This window comes from Phalacrocorax carbo, chromosome 17 (genome assembly GCF_963921805.1).
Source record: "Phalacrocorax carbo chromosome 17, bPhaCar2.1, whole genome shotgun sequence".
In the NCBI taxonomy this organism is placed as follows: Eukaryota; Metazoa; Chordata; class Aves; order Suliformes; family Phalacrocoracidae; genus Phalacrocorax; species Phalacrocorax carbo.
The window spans coordinates 11754141-11769812 of record NC_087529.1 but is presented as its reverse complement, the minus strand read 5'-3'; the positions used below and the strand labels follow the sequence as shown (position 1 = coordinate 11769812).

At 43.5% G+C, this 15672-nt stretch overlaps 1 protein-coding gene across 6 annotated transcripts in view; it reads right to left on the bottom strand.

Moving 5' to 3' along the window:
• AUTS2 (activator of transcription and developmental regulator AUTS2) overlaps positions 1-15672 on the bottom strand; it is a 792628-nt gene that overhangs the window by 433949 nt on the left and 343007 nt on the right. The window lies entirely within an intron of this gene.

The following is a 15672-nucleotide window of genomic DNA, read 5'->3' as shown; positions in this document are numbered from 1 at the left end:
TTCATTTTGGGAACTTTCAGATTTCTCAAGTTATTTATGCCATAGATGCAGTTTTTAAAGTAACCATCACATCGAAGCACACACAGAATCAATCCCTCCCTCATTACAGCATTAGAGTATCGAGGATCTAAGATCAATGGAAATCTCCTCGGGGGGAGGAGCAGCCATCGCTCCGGGAGGCCTTTTGCTGGACTAGCCCCCAACAACATTGCCTGGTACTATAAAAAGTCCTTGACTAAGCTCAGCGTTCATAAAACATCATGATCTACTTAATAGGTATCAGATTGTTTTTGCCTTTCAAACCATCTTTAATGAACTTTACTGGCATTGTAATAAATAAAAAATACCGAAAAATTACAAAGTATATTTTCAATACAATTGAGAATACATCTGCTTTCTCTTACGCTGTGGATTGCGCAGGTCAACATGTTACAACTGCAGCGTACTGAAATGAACACTTACCATGTACATACATTACACACATGTCCACAAGCACATATACATACATACAGCAAGGGGAAGATAAGAACTGCATCTACTGCAATGCTGAAAATGTATACATTCGTTTTAACACAACATTCCCTATGGTTTTCTTGACTGTATTAAAATTTTGTTGTAGCCTTGATGCTTTGTTTGAACCAACTTTCTGTGAAGACTGGCTACTCCTGAGGTTAATACTAGCAAAAAGTCAGTTTTGGAAATTTAGATTTAAAATCACATACATAAATGCTAGCAGGAGAGGTAAATGCAGAGAGAATACCTGGCAAGGTACTTAGTGAAGTATTTTATGAGACACTTACTACACTTACTAGTATTCCTATAACCAATACCAAACAACTCCTCCTAACTTACCCTAATTATAACTACATTCATAGTAATTTCTATTCAGTCTGTACAGAAATAAACACACTTATCCCCATTTCATGACTGGAGACCAAAAGTTCCTTCTCCATGAACTCTCTCCATCAGCTTTCCCCCCACCCCCTTCTTCTCTCTCTCCTCATTTTTTTCCAGTTCTCCCAGAAACACGCTGCACAAGCACACACAAAAAATCACACAAATTCTCTCTTATGGATGCACGCACACAAAACATACGTTTCTGCTCTATTTCCCAGATACACAGTCCCGCCCAGGTACGCTGCTCACCCGTATACGCAGCTGTTCTCTCCCAGGTTCGCTAAAGGACTGCACGAAGCACCCTCACCCTAAGCATCTTCAGTGTCCCCCGGCTACTGCAAGAGCAAATGGCATCTCCAAGTTTGGGATGCGTGTGCTGCTCTACCTTCATCCCTTATCCCCCTCGCTAGGAAAAGGCAGTTCTGGATGCTCTCTATCAGTCAAAAGAAAGAAAGAAAGGAGAAAGTACATAGAGCTACAGGCTCAGACACGCGATTGAGTTGCAGTGCACGAGCCCAACCGCAAGAAACGGCGCAGGTGTACTCTCAGCTCAAAGAAAATGTAACGTAAGAACTAGAGCTATTTGTCAAACACTTACAATTTAATAAATAAACTAAATATTCCACAGCTCAGCCAGAAAATCTCAAGTAAAAATAGTTTTATTTCAAACTGAATGGTTTCTCAGTCAGATCTAATAGATCTGGGTAGCAGTTTTTGGAGGTGGAGGGGAGCTTAACGAGTTCAAGAAGTCTTCTGCTCATATTTAACTCACAGATCTTATCTAGGACCACTGTGTACTGTAATTTTATGATCCCAGGTTTAAAATTTAACCACCCAAAGGAAAATGGATCAAGTTTCCCTGACTCAGTCTTTTGTCAACATCCGCTCAATGATGGAAAAACTCTTACTGTAACTGGGGCCTGAAGAATTTTTTCCAGTCTCAGGTTTTATTTTTAGAACCTCAATTTATTTGTACACAATTTTCACACATTAGTTAATTGCTAACTAATCATAACGGCTCTTTTTTTACACTACTTCTACATTGCGAATTCTAGCTATTTACAGAGAAGAGAAGAAAGACCCAGCAGGTGTCATTTTTCTAGACACAGTTTACAAGGAACAAAAGAATATGACCAAGATATCTGAGCCTGAAGCTCTGTAGGAACAAAGTGAACTCCATAGACTAGACAGCAAACTCAGAACTAAGTCCAAGTTAAGATTTAAAAGTTTTCCATATTTTCCCCTCTTTTTTTCCAAGTTGAGTTTTTCTCCATGTGCCAAACTGTTGAGGCTTTACATTTTATTCCAAAACCCATCAATCTGTGTTAAATTAAAAAAAATAAAGCATGGAAATGTGCCCATTGTCTTCTTTTAAGAACCTAAAGTTACACACAAACGCACATGAGAACACTTAATGTGGATAGGCAATAGTTCATTTCGATCTATTCACTCAGATTCAACCACTTAAAATTAAAATGACATTGAAATAACATAGTGCTGCTAAAAAAGGTCTGCTAATAAAGGAGCAGATCTTTAGTTACACTGCACGCATTCAGTGCATTACTCTGGGCCACATGAGAACCCTAAAATCAGCTTCCCCTCGAAAATGCAATTGTCCTTGGAAAACATTTAAAGTGCAACATGGACAACTCTTGTTCCTGCGTCGCTCCCGTCAGGGCACCCCACGCAAAAAGCAAAGCCAGCATGAAACTCCCATGATGTCTACTCAAGTGCCTCACTGAGGACCTTCCCACATTAACACAGCCGTGACTCTTCTGCTTTGCACTGGGCGAGGAACAAAGTAGGGTTTGCAAAAAGCACGTTTGACTCCACGCTTCCACTGTGCAGTGGCAGTGAAGTGTCCGTGTAGGTAGGGATCCATCCATAGGGTCCAACAAAGAGGAAGCAGACGTTTTCTAGACCCAAGAGCACAAACCCCTGACAACGCAGCGTCACTGACTCACACAAACTTGCACAGCCTCAAGGATTCCCCAAGCGTGAGGGACGGGGTATAAGCAAAAACAGTGATAACCAGTGACCCGAGTCCATCCTCCCCGTGTGAATGGCAGGGAGCAGGGACCCTGGTGCACACCCCTGCCTCCAAAGCTATTCTAGGCCGTTTGGGTCATTCTTAGCATCATCACATCGCGTATCTGGAAACGTTTTAACGCGCTACAGAACCTATGATTTTGTAATGCCTTTAAATCTAATGGAGGATATTGGAAGTCAAGCAGAACTGGATAACTAGGTAACTACACTTCATTTATTAAAAGTAAGAAAGGAAAAGGAAAAAAAAAGATCTGGAAGGCGGGCTGCTGGCAGAAGTGCTGGGCTGGGACTCAGCGGTGGGTTTTATTTCTGATTCTTCACCACACCCGATCTCCTCCCCAAAAAGTGAGAACAACAGGTCCTCCCTGCTCTCCAGAACTGGTCTATTTAGAGTTTTTTTTTTTTTAGCAGGGACAGTTTCCCAGCCGGTGATTGCAGAGTACATCGTACTCTGTGGGACCCAATAATCCCGCTCACTGCTTGAGAGCTACTGCGGTAACAACGATCCCTAATGGTGAGGTGGCTCCACTGCCAGAGTGTATTAAAAAAACCAACAAACCCTGACAAAACCCGCACTCACCTGGGTTTTCATTCCTCCCTTTCGCACAGACACGAGGCGTACGAAGGCCGCGTGCGTTAGCTGGCCCTGCCCCGGCGCGCCAGCGGGACCGCGGGAGCCCCTGTGAGGGGAGGCTGGCGCTGTCCCTGCCGCTCCCCACCGCTCCCCGCCGGCTCCGCAGCAGCCCCCAGCACAGGCAAAAATTCCAGAGGCCTCAGGAGCGAGGGGAGAAAGGGTGGGGGCACACCCTGCCAACAGCCGGGTCGGGGGCGAAGGGGGGGAACGAGGCGCTCCAGGAGCCGGAGCAGAGATTCCCCTGCAGCCCACAGGGAGACCCTGGGGGAGCGGGTGGCTATTCCCAGAAGGAACCGCGGCCCCTGGAGAGCTCATGCTGGAGCAGATTTTTCCTCAAGGAATTGGTACCCACGGGAGGGACCCATGCTGGAGCAGGGGAAAGGAGCGGCAGAGAGGAGCTGTTACAGACCACAACCCCCTTCCCTCTGCGCCGCTCGGGGGGGGACACAGAGGAATAAAGGAGCGACGCTGAGTTCAGAGGGAGAGAAGGTGCTGTTTCAAGTTTTTGTTTTGTTTGTCGCTATCCAAAACTATGTTAATAGGCAATAAATCAAATTAGCTTTCCCCAAGTCGTGGCTGTTTTCCCATCATGGGAACCGGTGACCTCCCTGTCTTTATCTCAGCTCACAAGCTTTTTCATCTTATTTTCTCCCTCTGCCCTGTTGAGGAGGGGGAGCGCGAGAGAGCAGCTGGGTGGGAGTTTGGTCCGGAGCCAAGGAAAACTCACCACACCATGGTTTGGTGAAAAGCATTCAGCTGCTCCTAATCTAAGTCAAAACACTCCAGACATATCACTAGGTGCTGCCCCGCAGAGTAATGCAAAAGAGGTGCAGAGCTGGAACTGCCACGATGGACACAAAGAGTGGGAGGGTTGCAGAGAGAGCACGGGGAGGAGAGGAGGAGAGGCATGGGACATGCAAGACTAAGAGTGACCATTTGAGATGAAGAAAAAAGAGGGCGATAAGCTCAGGCCTAAAGGTCACAAAGAACCTGGCTAGAAACTGCTAAGATTATCAATGAACAAAGAAAAGGATGTGAAAACGTCAACGTGAAACTGCTGTAAGAGTAAGCACTAAGAGCAACTCGTTTTTCAGGGCATGGAGATCTTTTCAGGTGACTTGAAAACTAATGCAACTATTTTTGCACCAGGGAAATATTCAGCCCTCTTTTGTGACAGTGAAAGTTCAAACTGATTTTTCTTCTGTGTCCAGGGGAACATAGCTCTCTGCCATGCTTCCTTCTGCCATTCAAAGTTAAAGGGTAAAATAGACTTAAATATATGGGCTCAGGAGCAGGACAGATGTACAGGAATGGTGCTATCGTTACTACTTTACTCAGACACTTCCAAGAAATGAAAGGATGGGGGGTATAAGCCATAAAACACTCCTAAGGATAACAGCATGGCTCTCTGTTGCCTTTTGTCTCAGAAAGGAAAAGAATGAAGGACAGAGATAGTTGATCACGTTAAGGGGTGTAAAGGAGGATTGAGAGGGCAGCTGAGCCCCAGACTACAGGGAGCATCATCCTCTCAAGACCACAGTTTGCTTTGCTGGATCCCTAAGCCACTTTAGATAATTCCATAGTAGCTGTGCCTGGTTAGCAAGTAACAAAAAGCAAAATAAATGAACCTACTGAGAATTTAGCAAAAGCCTTTTTCACAGAGCTTATATATCATGTCAAAAACACCCTAATGCAGCTCTACTGAGCTCTTTTTTTTTTTTTTTTTTTTTAAACATATTTTAATTTAAAACCCCATACCATTTGGCAGCAGTAAATCCAAGCTATGGTATAGTTTCGAGGAGCCTGAGTTTCCACACCAGATGGAATTAAAGGATTATTTCACTACATTATACTTTAAAGTTATGAATACTAACGCTTCTCCCTCTTACAGCGCAGCCAGCAAGCTAAGCCTTTACCAGAGTCCTAGAGGAAGGGGACACCTGCTCCCCAAGGGATGGCATAACCCTGCTGCAGGGAGGGGAATTTTAGGCTTTCAGTTCTGCCTGTCATTCTTTATTTAAAGAGCTTTTGCAAGGGCAAGACAGTCAAAACCTCTTCTAATCCAGCTCCTACCTGTGTGAATATATTCTCTACCTCAGATCAGCTGGTGAACAGACTCTCCTATGCTCTGTTAGCAATGCCTCCTTACTCCAGAAAGCCTGAACAGGTACAGCCCAGTCCCCAACCCATGGCAGTACTTCCTCCTGACCAGGGCAACAGCCCTACACAGTACAACGACATCTCTACCTCCTCCTTCACATACACAGAGCTTGCCTGCACTTGCTCGCTGGGTTTTTCCCAGCAGCCCAGACTCAAGCCAGGCTCTGAAGATGTGCATTTTTGTTGCTACTGGCAGTCACATGCTTTTCCCAAACGCTGCACACACAGATCCAGGCAGAAGCACTGGCACGTCAGGCAGTTGCTGACGACTGCAGGCTGCTCCAGGTGGCCAAAGGCCAGCGACCAATGGCCATTTCAGCCTGTGAGAGAAAAGAAAGCCCGGCTGAACCCAGTGAGATCCTCGTTAACAAGCTGGACCGCCTCAGCATGATTTATCATGAATCTATCACTGTTTCTTCACGGCTCAGCAAACAGGAGTTTGGCTCACAGCACACAAGTGGGAGGGAGGGCGTCGGGGGGCAGGAGAGCCTGCGCCCGCTCCCATCGCGTGGCCACGGGGGGGGAGATGGGCTCCTCGTCGCTGTGTCGGGCCATGTCCTCCCAGCTCCCGGCAGCGGTGGCGAGCCACAGGTCTGGGGAGGGAGCCAGAGTGGTGGGCACCCCACACGCTGGGGTGAGGTGGGGTGACGGGGAAGGGATGGACCCCTGAGGCCTCCCTAGTGTCAGATGCCTCTGAAGCTGAGGCATGGTTCAGCACTGGGCACGTCCCCAGCACCGGACTGTGGAGCTGACTCAACCGACTCCCTGACTGATTTTACCCATTTAGTTTTTTTTCCAACATGAACATCACCACATGCTGTGCGGAGGCTGCTTTTGACGCGCTCTTAGGGCCAAAAAGCTACGTGCAGTTCCCACTAGCCCCCACCCACTCATCAGCGTGGAAAAATCATCAGCAAATTAAAATATGTATTGTAGTATCATTTTGCACTTAAAGGAATCTTAATTTTCACTTCAAAATCTATTACCTTTGAAATCAAAGTAAGATAATTCGTGTTGAAGCATAACTGATTCTAAACAACAGAATAAATGAGTAAAAAAGATCAGAAGTATAACACCAGTGGATTAAAGGGTGATGAGTTAAACATTGCTCATTTAAAGGGTGCTGCTTTTTAAATTATATCTAGAATAAATAAGAAAACGTCTTTACTTTTCTGGTCTTCACAACAGCACCGAACTACAGCCTTGCCCGCGCTGCTGCGGTCCGCAGACCCGCCGGCACGGCAGTGACCCCCACGCTGCAAGGACTGCACGGGCACAGCCTCGGGAGCCGGACCCTGCCCTACCCAAGCAAACACACCCAGGTAAAGCGTCTTCCACCAGTCAGGAAAGAGCAGCAGCAGATTTCATGTAGGACTGAATGTTTGATTGCAAAGAAAATGTATTTTATCAGCGATTGAGAACAAATCTGGCTGGATGAAAACAGGTAAAAGGAGAACTGCATAGCAAGAAAAAACCAACACCGATGTAAATCAAGGTTTGTTACTTGCGACTTAAATAATGATTAACAGCTGTCATATAAATATTTTCATTTAAATCTATCTTGCTACTGACATAAGTTAAACAAGTCCTACTTATACAGCACTCACATGTCACCCAAAGCTCTAAAGCTGGTTCAGCACAGCAGCCCTGAATCTGGAGCAGGACCTCTACGCTGCATTTCCAACAAAGCCAGTTCACCACCACGACATCTGCCTGACTAGCTAAACAGAGGAGCAGCACAAGGAAAGCAAATCAGTGGTGAGATAATAAGGAGGAAAAATATTTACAATACACAAATTTGGGCAGTAAATATGAAAAAAGAATTCACACCGTGTGTGGGCTCTGAGCAGTATTAATACAAAGGCATTTTTCACACCAGGGAAGAGAAATCTTGTTATCTAAGAGATATAATAAAACATTAGGAGAGGCTCTCTCTGTATATCCCGATATTTAATCTAAGAGCAACCAATGCACATGCTCCAAGAAACTGTCAGCTGCTGAGGATCAGGGCCTACATGCCATCGTCCTGGGATCTGCCATCCCCACCAGGATATCAAGCTTTGTTTTGCATACCTGTATGGTAACAGTGAGGTAGACCATCAGAGATGAGATTTTATCTTTTGTTGTTTCCTTCCTGCCTCTACTGAGAAGAGTAGTTTCCCTGACCAAAAGTTCTTTTTATGAAAAAAAAAAACAACAAAACAAACACACAAATATATTTTTCCAATTTCCTGTTGACAAAAAAATCTAAATCTAATAGAATTTGAACAAATAACTGTAGGCAATTACCTAATTAGCTCTCTGATACAGAACAAGGGTGTCTTTACCTTACTTATTCTAAAGCACTGATGGTCATTTCCTGCTGCCTGTGAGCTGATCCAGCGTCTGCTGCTGCACTTGCTCAACACACTGGAGTGGAGGAACCCATCCTCTACTGCCTTAAACGGGGAGATCCTACTGAAAGAAACAGAGCTACACCCCTCTTCTCCTGGGGAGAATTTGGCTATTTAGCATTGTTATTACAGAAACACCAAGTGATCATGTTCTTCTCACAGTAGCAACAGCAGAAGCAACACAGGCTAAGAATAAATAGCATCCTTGCCAAAGCAGGGGTGGGGGATAAAGAGAACAGGCATTTATTTCCAGATCCTCTTCTCCTTCATTATATGCTTGGGCAACCTTAGATATATAGCTCACAGAAGGTACTCTGAAGTAGCTCTGTAGCTCTATTTTATCTAAGTTACACAGGGAATGCAGCCCATCATTTTTTTCTCTGCTGTTTATACAGAAATCAAAGATAAATTTGGCATAAACTCATCACACCCCAGAATCATACATACATTATACAACATATAAAGCGTAACATACTTCCTCTGTTCCTCAGCTCCTGTTAAGAGCAGCATGAAACAGCAAGCTGTTGGCAATTGCAACAAATGAAGCATATTTCAGCATGCTTTAAAAGCTGAATTGCAAAAAACTATAGGCTTCTCCTGACCCTTTGCATTTTGATGGTTGCGCAGTGAGAAATACAGCCTTTAAAATTACACCTTGCAAAACACTCCATTGTACCAATCAATCTCTCCAAGCAGCTCCCACAGCACAGCCTCGCGCAGCAGCGAGGGATAAGCGCGAGGGTCCGGCGGGTCTGCTCGGAGGCAGCCAGAGCGGTGGCAAGCCGGCTGGAGCTGAGCTGCCCCTCCCAGTATTTATTCAGTCCAGCTGCTGGGTTTGTTTGTATCCCACCCTGGCTTGCCAGGGCTCTCCCTGGACTCTGTGTCAGGGAAATTAGCCTTTATACCACCAAAAACCACCTCTGAAACACAGCTGCTTCAGTGCCTCTTCCTGCCTGGTACAGGTGTACCACCCTTGTCCCTATGGACATACATCCATTCACATTCTGGTCCACACGTGGCACAAGTCCCACGTGCTGTTCAGCCGCGTAATGCCCATTTACACCATCTACGCTTCTTGCTTCTACTTTGTATGTCCCAAACCCAGATTTTAAGTTCAATGGGCACGGACGTAATCTTTTAACACAGTTGCATCCCCCAAGCCCTGGGAATACCCTACAAGAGCAGCGTATGCGTATTCGCTCCCACAGTTTCCACCAGGGACTGGTTTTTGTGGTTCCATTTCGGCTTGCTCATTTGAAAAACAGAACCAAGCCAGTAGTTTTACCCCAATGTTCTGCGTAAAAATAGCCTATTTCAAAGCACTTGGCAACGATGACTTTCCAGATCTTCTTGTTAGACCGTTACCAGCTCTTGCTTCAGCGGTGGCAGGAACAGGGTCCAGCCTGTGGCCTCAGGGACTCTGTCCCAGTCTCAGCCATGGACCTGCGAGGTGTTCTTGTTTCTGTTGTACAGGAAAGGTCAGGTGAGGTAACCTGCCTTTACTCTGAATCTCCGGAAAGGGGAGAGGAGAACAGAAATATTATCCCATTTAGCCCGGAGTGTCTGACATCCAGCCCCCTAAGGACTCTGCTTGGCCTCTGGTTGACTTTGAAATGTGTAACTTACTGGAAGAATACTTAAGAAGATTAAATGAATCACATGATGGAACAAAAACCGAACAGGCCAGGTCGAAAAAAATCTTAAGAGCACTGCAGCTCTACAGCTTTCTGCAAATTTGGCTAAAGAGCCTCCATCTGTTTAAAAACACAAGTTTTTTTTCTGCAGAATTTCCCTCTTTTCAGGTCTGCAGGATGGTTGCTCCTCACACGCAAAGGAGATGCAAGATGGGATCCGACTTTTTAGGAACATCTAAAGATGGGAAGCAGCTCCATGAACTGAGGTTGAAAAAGACCGGAGTGACAGTATTCGCTCACTTGAATTAAGTCACGGCTACCGTCATCCTTTTTCTCCTCAATGTAGACCACGAACCTGACACGCAGTTAACATTTCAGAATTAAATAAATGTCTTGAAGGAGACATCAGTATTCATGGATGGACCTCAAGATGCTTGCCACTGTTTACATAAAAGAGCCCTGTTATTTCATAGCTTGATATAAGCCCAGAATAAATATTTAATAACTTGGTTGCATAAATAATGATTTGAAGGTTGAGCTATTGGCTTAAAACTATAATACTATTTTAAGCCGTTTAACTGGCCAACCATATAAATTATTCAAGATTTAAAAGTCATCCTGTGGTCTCTGTACAAGGAGAAAACTAGGAAGTTGTAACTATAATGACAAAAGCAGGGCAAGATCAATCAAACCACATGATGTCTAACACAAACAAGCAGCAATTAAGCAGCAATCAAGACCAATATGACTGTGGTTGATGTCCTTTTATGCCAATACTCTCAGTCCAGAGAGCAAAACTTAATAATGTTTTGCAATTTATCAAGGGAACCATAACTCTGCTCTCTGTGACTTGGCCAAGAGGCTATTATGATAGTATTTCTCTATAATTTAATAATGTGAAGGAAAGGGGGGGGGGGAGGGGGAGTAAAAGCATTTTGACATATAACTCATGTCTATACATATTGTATTTTCCCCTTGCTTGAATGATAGAAGCAAAAGTCATAATAATATACCTCAGTACCAATTTGTTAGCAGGAAAGGGGAGCTGAAGTATCTGGCAAAGAAAATCTATTTGAAGAAGCACAGAAGGGAAGGGAATGAACCATCTGAATTCATTAGCAGCTGTCATTGATGTGGAGATGAGTTTAGAGATGAAGAGAAGCTAGTAATCACAAATAACTCAGGAGAAAAGCAAAGGGAGGAACTGTTGTTTAAGTTGTTTAAATTTGGATTAGCTTCTGATAGATGGCAAGTTGCCACTTAGAGGGACCTTCGTGTTACGCGCTCCACCCTCTTTGGAGGGAAGCTCTTTGAACAAAATAAGATATTTCAGCATTTTGGGCTGTGCACAGGTTGCCGGCAGTCCTGGGTGCTGCTCTGTAACGCCAGTCTGTTTGGCACTAACAAGTGACAATTCTCCCGTACCTGAGGCTCTAGTTTCACAGCATCTCTTCTGCTCAAGGAGCCCAACTCTGCTGTTACTCACCCGCTCTGGGCAGCCTTTCCCCAGACCCCTGAGGCTCCCCGAGTGTACGGCTGAGCTGACCCACCCTGGGGCTTTGCGGGGAGCTGTGCCAGGTTAGAAACAACCAGGTTATTTTCCTTCCTCTCCATTGCCTGCATTGCTTCTAACCCAGATGAGTTCTTCAGTCTGGCATGATGAAGGAGGCGATGGTGGGAAGGGGTGGCAAAGACTCAGGCACTACCAGGAAAAGAAACACTGCAGAATTACATCCTTAAACCACAGTTTGACTTCATGTCTTAAACCTTGTTGAATTTTTGCCCAGGACTAACATAATAAGAGCTGCAGCTGGTTTAAAAAATTCAGAATGCCTTCAAACTCGTAACAATACCAGCTTGTTGTTGGTTTTTTGGCCTTGCTCTACATTATTTTTTGATTTTTTTTTCTTTCTGCTTACCTCTCTTTCTCTTTCATCCTGAGAAACAACGTGAAATATATTGCAGCACTGTGCTTTCACTTGCACTACTTTTGCCAACTGAAATAACGAGTCCTACCATTTGCAAATGTCAAAAAATCTCCTACATCTTGGAGCCTGTCCCTTGTCAACAGTGACCAACGGTGATTTAATGTTTGATAGATTTGATGAGCTGGTTGCCTCAGTCCAAGCCCAAAACCAGCTTCATTTCCAGAAAATCGTTCTGCCAGCTAGTGTTACTAGCCCTTGTGTTGGCAGCCCCAACAGAGAGGTAAGGAATCAGGGCAAGATCCAGCACCCACTAAAATCAAGGGGAACATTTCCACTGCCTTCAAGGGATATAGAATCCATTTAGGGAACTGGGTATCCACTATAATTACTTGACAGATGATTTCTATACCTTATACTGATAAAAAAATGAATTTCCCCTCTTTTTCATATGCTTTAAAATTGTACTAAACTCACCCGTCTTGAAAATATAGTCATATACTAAGTAAGCAGATTTTTATTATTGTTTTAAGATAAGTGCAAAAAACCAGTAACACAGGACTACTATCGAATTACAGTTACTTGAATTAATCCTCATTCTGGTATTTAATAATTTGTAAAGTGCTTATTCAAGAAAAGGTCAAAAATCACTTGGAAGGATATGGTAATGGCTCTCTAAGTAATGTTTAGACTTACTGAATAAATTTTCACACTTAAGTCACGCATAACAAGCATTACAAAACGTATTATAAATTGTGGTCTTCACAACGGAGAGCTGTGTATGCATACGTGCTACAGCCTCCCCACAAGACAGCACTTAAGCACTCAGTTAAATTCATCTAAGCTATGGAAAAAAATAAGCATGTATTCACTGTTATGCTGGAAATATATCCAATATATGTTCTCACCTAAAGCAGGACCTGGAAGAAGCCCATTATTGTTCATCTACGTGATTAAAAAAAAAAAGGTAACACAAATGAAAACCCAAAAAACTGTTACACACCCCCCAGCCCCCTCCCCCCCCCCCCCCTCAATCCTATAACAAATGAAAAATAGATGTAAATAACTGGAAATGAAGGAAGACAAAGCCCTGTGCTGATGGATCTACATGGAACCCCTTCCATGCTTTGAAATATTTAGGTTTTAAAATGACCCACAAGACTTAAAAATTAAGTATCAGCATGTGAAAACGTACCATATTACAGTTTAAATCAACCATTATACGGGCTCAGCAAGAATCAGCACACTCCTTCCATGCACTAAAAAACGTCAACTTCTCCTCGGTGAATAATAATTTGTGAAATAAAGCAGGCATGCAAAATATGGGTGGCAGGCAGCAAATGCCGATATTTGGGGCACCAAGGTGTTTTAAAACTGTTTTTCACTTTCGCATCCAGCATCCGCTGAAATCTCAACAGATCAAAGTTTTGCAGACAAGGAAAAAAAAAGCCCACAAAATTAATAACTATTTAAGTATTCTGTTTCATCATGATAACAAACAGATGGTTTTAATATTCTAGAGGCTAATTTCTGAACAATTAAAAACACAGCAAGACATTAACATCTAATGAAACATTTTAACTACCAGTATATGCATCTGCCATTAATTTCCACACAGTAAGGTCTTGGTTCTCTTCAATCTGTTCTTTATTAAGGAAAGTTTTTCCACTCTGAATTTAGTGAAGTAGAGAATTAACAACTGTTTTCAATCAGCAATCAGCATGATATTTCGCCAGTGTGCATTGAAACCGTCCACACTATCAGACATAAATTTACTCCTATGATGGCTTTGATCTGCACGCTGAGTAGAGATGTTAGAAGGGAATTCATTTTCTAATTCCATTTTCATTTAGAACATAAGAATTAACCCCTCACAGATCTCATGTCCCTTTTTATCTCCTTTAGATAAAGGGCACCTACTTACATGGCTATGGCTTACGCATTACTTACAGTCTAGCCCAAAACAAATTCATTTTCCGAAACCAATGAAAGCATTCTCATGCAAACCGTATTGAAATAAAGTTCTTCAAAGGCAACGAGAATCCTATATTTATGAGCTTCTAATTTATATTTCCTTTGCTCATTTTTGATAAGAACATAGGGTAGTATTCATCAAAGCTGTACCCATGCAAAAACTAGTTGATAAAAAAAACCCAACCCTTTACACCACAGACACCGAGCTATCTAATTCATGTGTTCCCTAATCAGATATGCAGCTCAGAACTACTGATGAATTTTCTGCAGGTCTTCACCAATTTGGCAGGTTACGATTTAAATTAAGCCGAGGCAAGTCATTCTCATTGCTCCCAGGGTACAGCAAAAGGCTGATGTTATTCAATATTTGTTGTCATCACCTAGCTGCTGTATGAATGAACCCTGTAAATAAATACCTTCGGGGATAAATTCTAACACCCTCCCTGATGGCTTTGAATAGCATGCTTGCTGTTCATTAAACACGTAGGCAGCTCAGTGAGTGTCTCTGGTTTTCAAAAGGGTTAAGTTAGGAAGTAACTTGGAATGATTTTAACAGGAACCATATTCTGTCCAGGTTCCTGCCTTGCTTTTAATCATGTCATTTATGTAAACGTTGAATTGCAAGGCTAAACTAATAAACACTGAAAAAAGCCTTGACAAAACGGCAGTTTAGGGAGGGAGTCAGCAGCAGGACCCTGCCTCTCACATTCATTTTGTGGTGTTCAGTGGGGATTTCGTGGTGCACCAAGAAACGTCTGTATTGTACCTATGTAAAATAGGAGAGACCCACATTCTAGTTATTGCTTCAAGTCAGGAGAAACAGGGTCACGAATCTGGGTCTTCTACCTGCTAATTGATGCCCGGCCAACGGGTCATTAGCTGTTCCAAGTCATCTCCCTCCCTCTAATTTATGCCAGAAATAACCTGCTGCGCTCAACATACCTCCAACAACAGCTATGTATTTCCACAGGTATTTCCATAACAGACCACCACCAGCAAAAACATGTCACACCCTTGTCACGCCCTACTCGATGTGCTCGTACCTGTCTCAAAGGCTCAGCCTGAACAAAGCAGTCTCTTTGCCTCGGTACTTGGGGATTTTTTTTCCCCCTTGTTGAAGTAGATTATTACAGGTTAATGGCCAGATCCAGAAAAGCTGAGAACACCCACAAACCCTCTTGGAATTCAGGTTTCCAAAATCCAGAACCAGAACGGTAGTTAGGTATGAAAAGACATGAAAGATTAATCATTCGACTTCAAGTGCTGTCATCACTATGAATTTCAAGGATTAGGGTTGGGAGTTTCAGGCGTGCCTAGCAGAGGTGGGAGCGTAACCCCCCTGAAAGACAGTGAGCTTTTGGCTCGTTTTATATCCACTTTTGGTTCAATGAAATATGGCTGAAGTGGTGTCCCTGGGGATGCCATATGGGATTTCAAGAGACCTTTCCAGCCAGTCATATCTGGTACAGAGAAACGTGCACACTAAAATGAATGTACTGGGAGTTTGCCATGTAACCATTAGCCGTATAACCACCATTAATATACCTTGGAGGCATTGCCTTATTTTTTAATGTCAGACAGTTTCAGACTAACACTGTACTTAGTGAGGAGAGCACAATATTAAAATGTGACTTTCATACTTTTTATGCTCCGAGTGCCTGGATCTACTCTTGGCACACTACAAAAATAATACTTTTATGATTCAGGTTTTTCCATGAAATATTTATAATACAACTATGGAGTGACGGAAGTGCCAGAATATTACTACCGCTATACTTGAGTTCCTGGAGATTGTAAGCTTTTGTTCGGTCTAGCAGCGTGAAGCAAAAGTGTCCTGCTAAACATCTGTCTCTCACCGGGGAACCACATGGGAAATAAGGACTTTGGGGCAGCGCTGCCTGAAGTATTTGAGTACTCATCTTACCTACTGCAGTCCACGAGCACCGAGGAGTCTCAGCATTATAAAAGTCAGAGAAAACCAGAGCAAGTTGCAGGTTCAAGCGGTC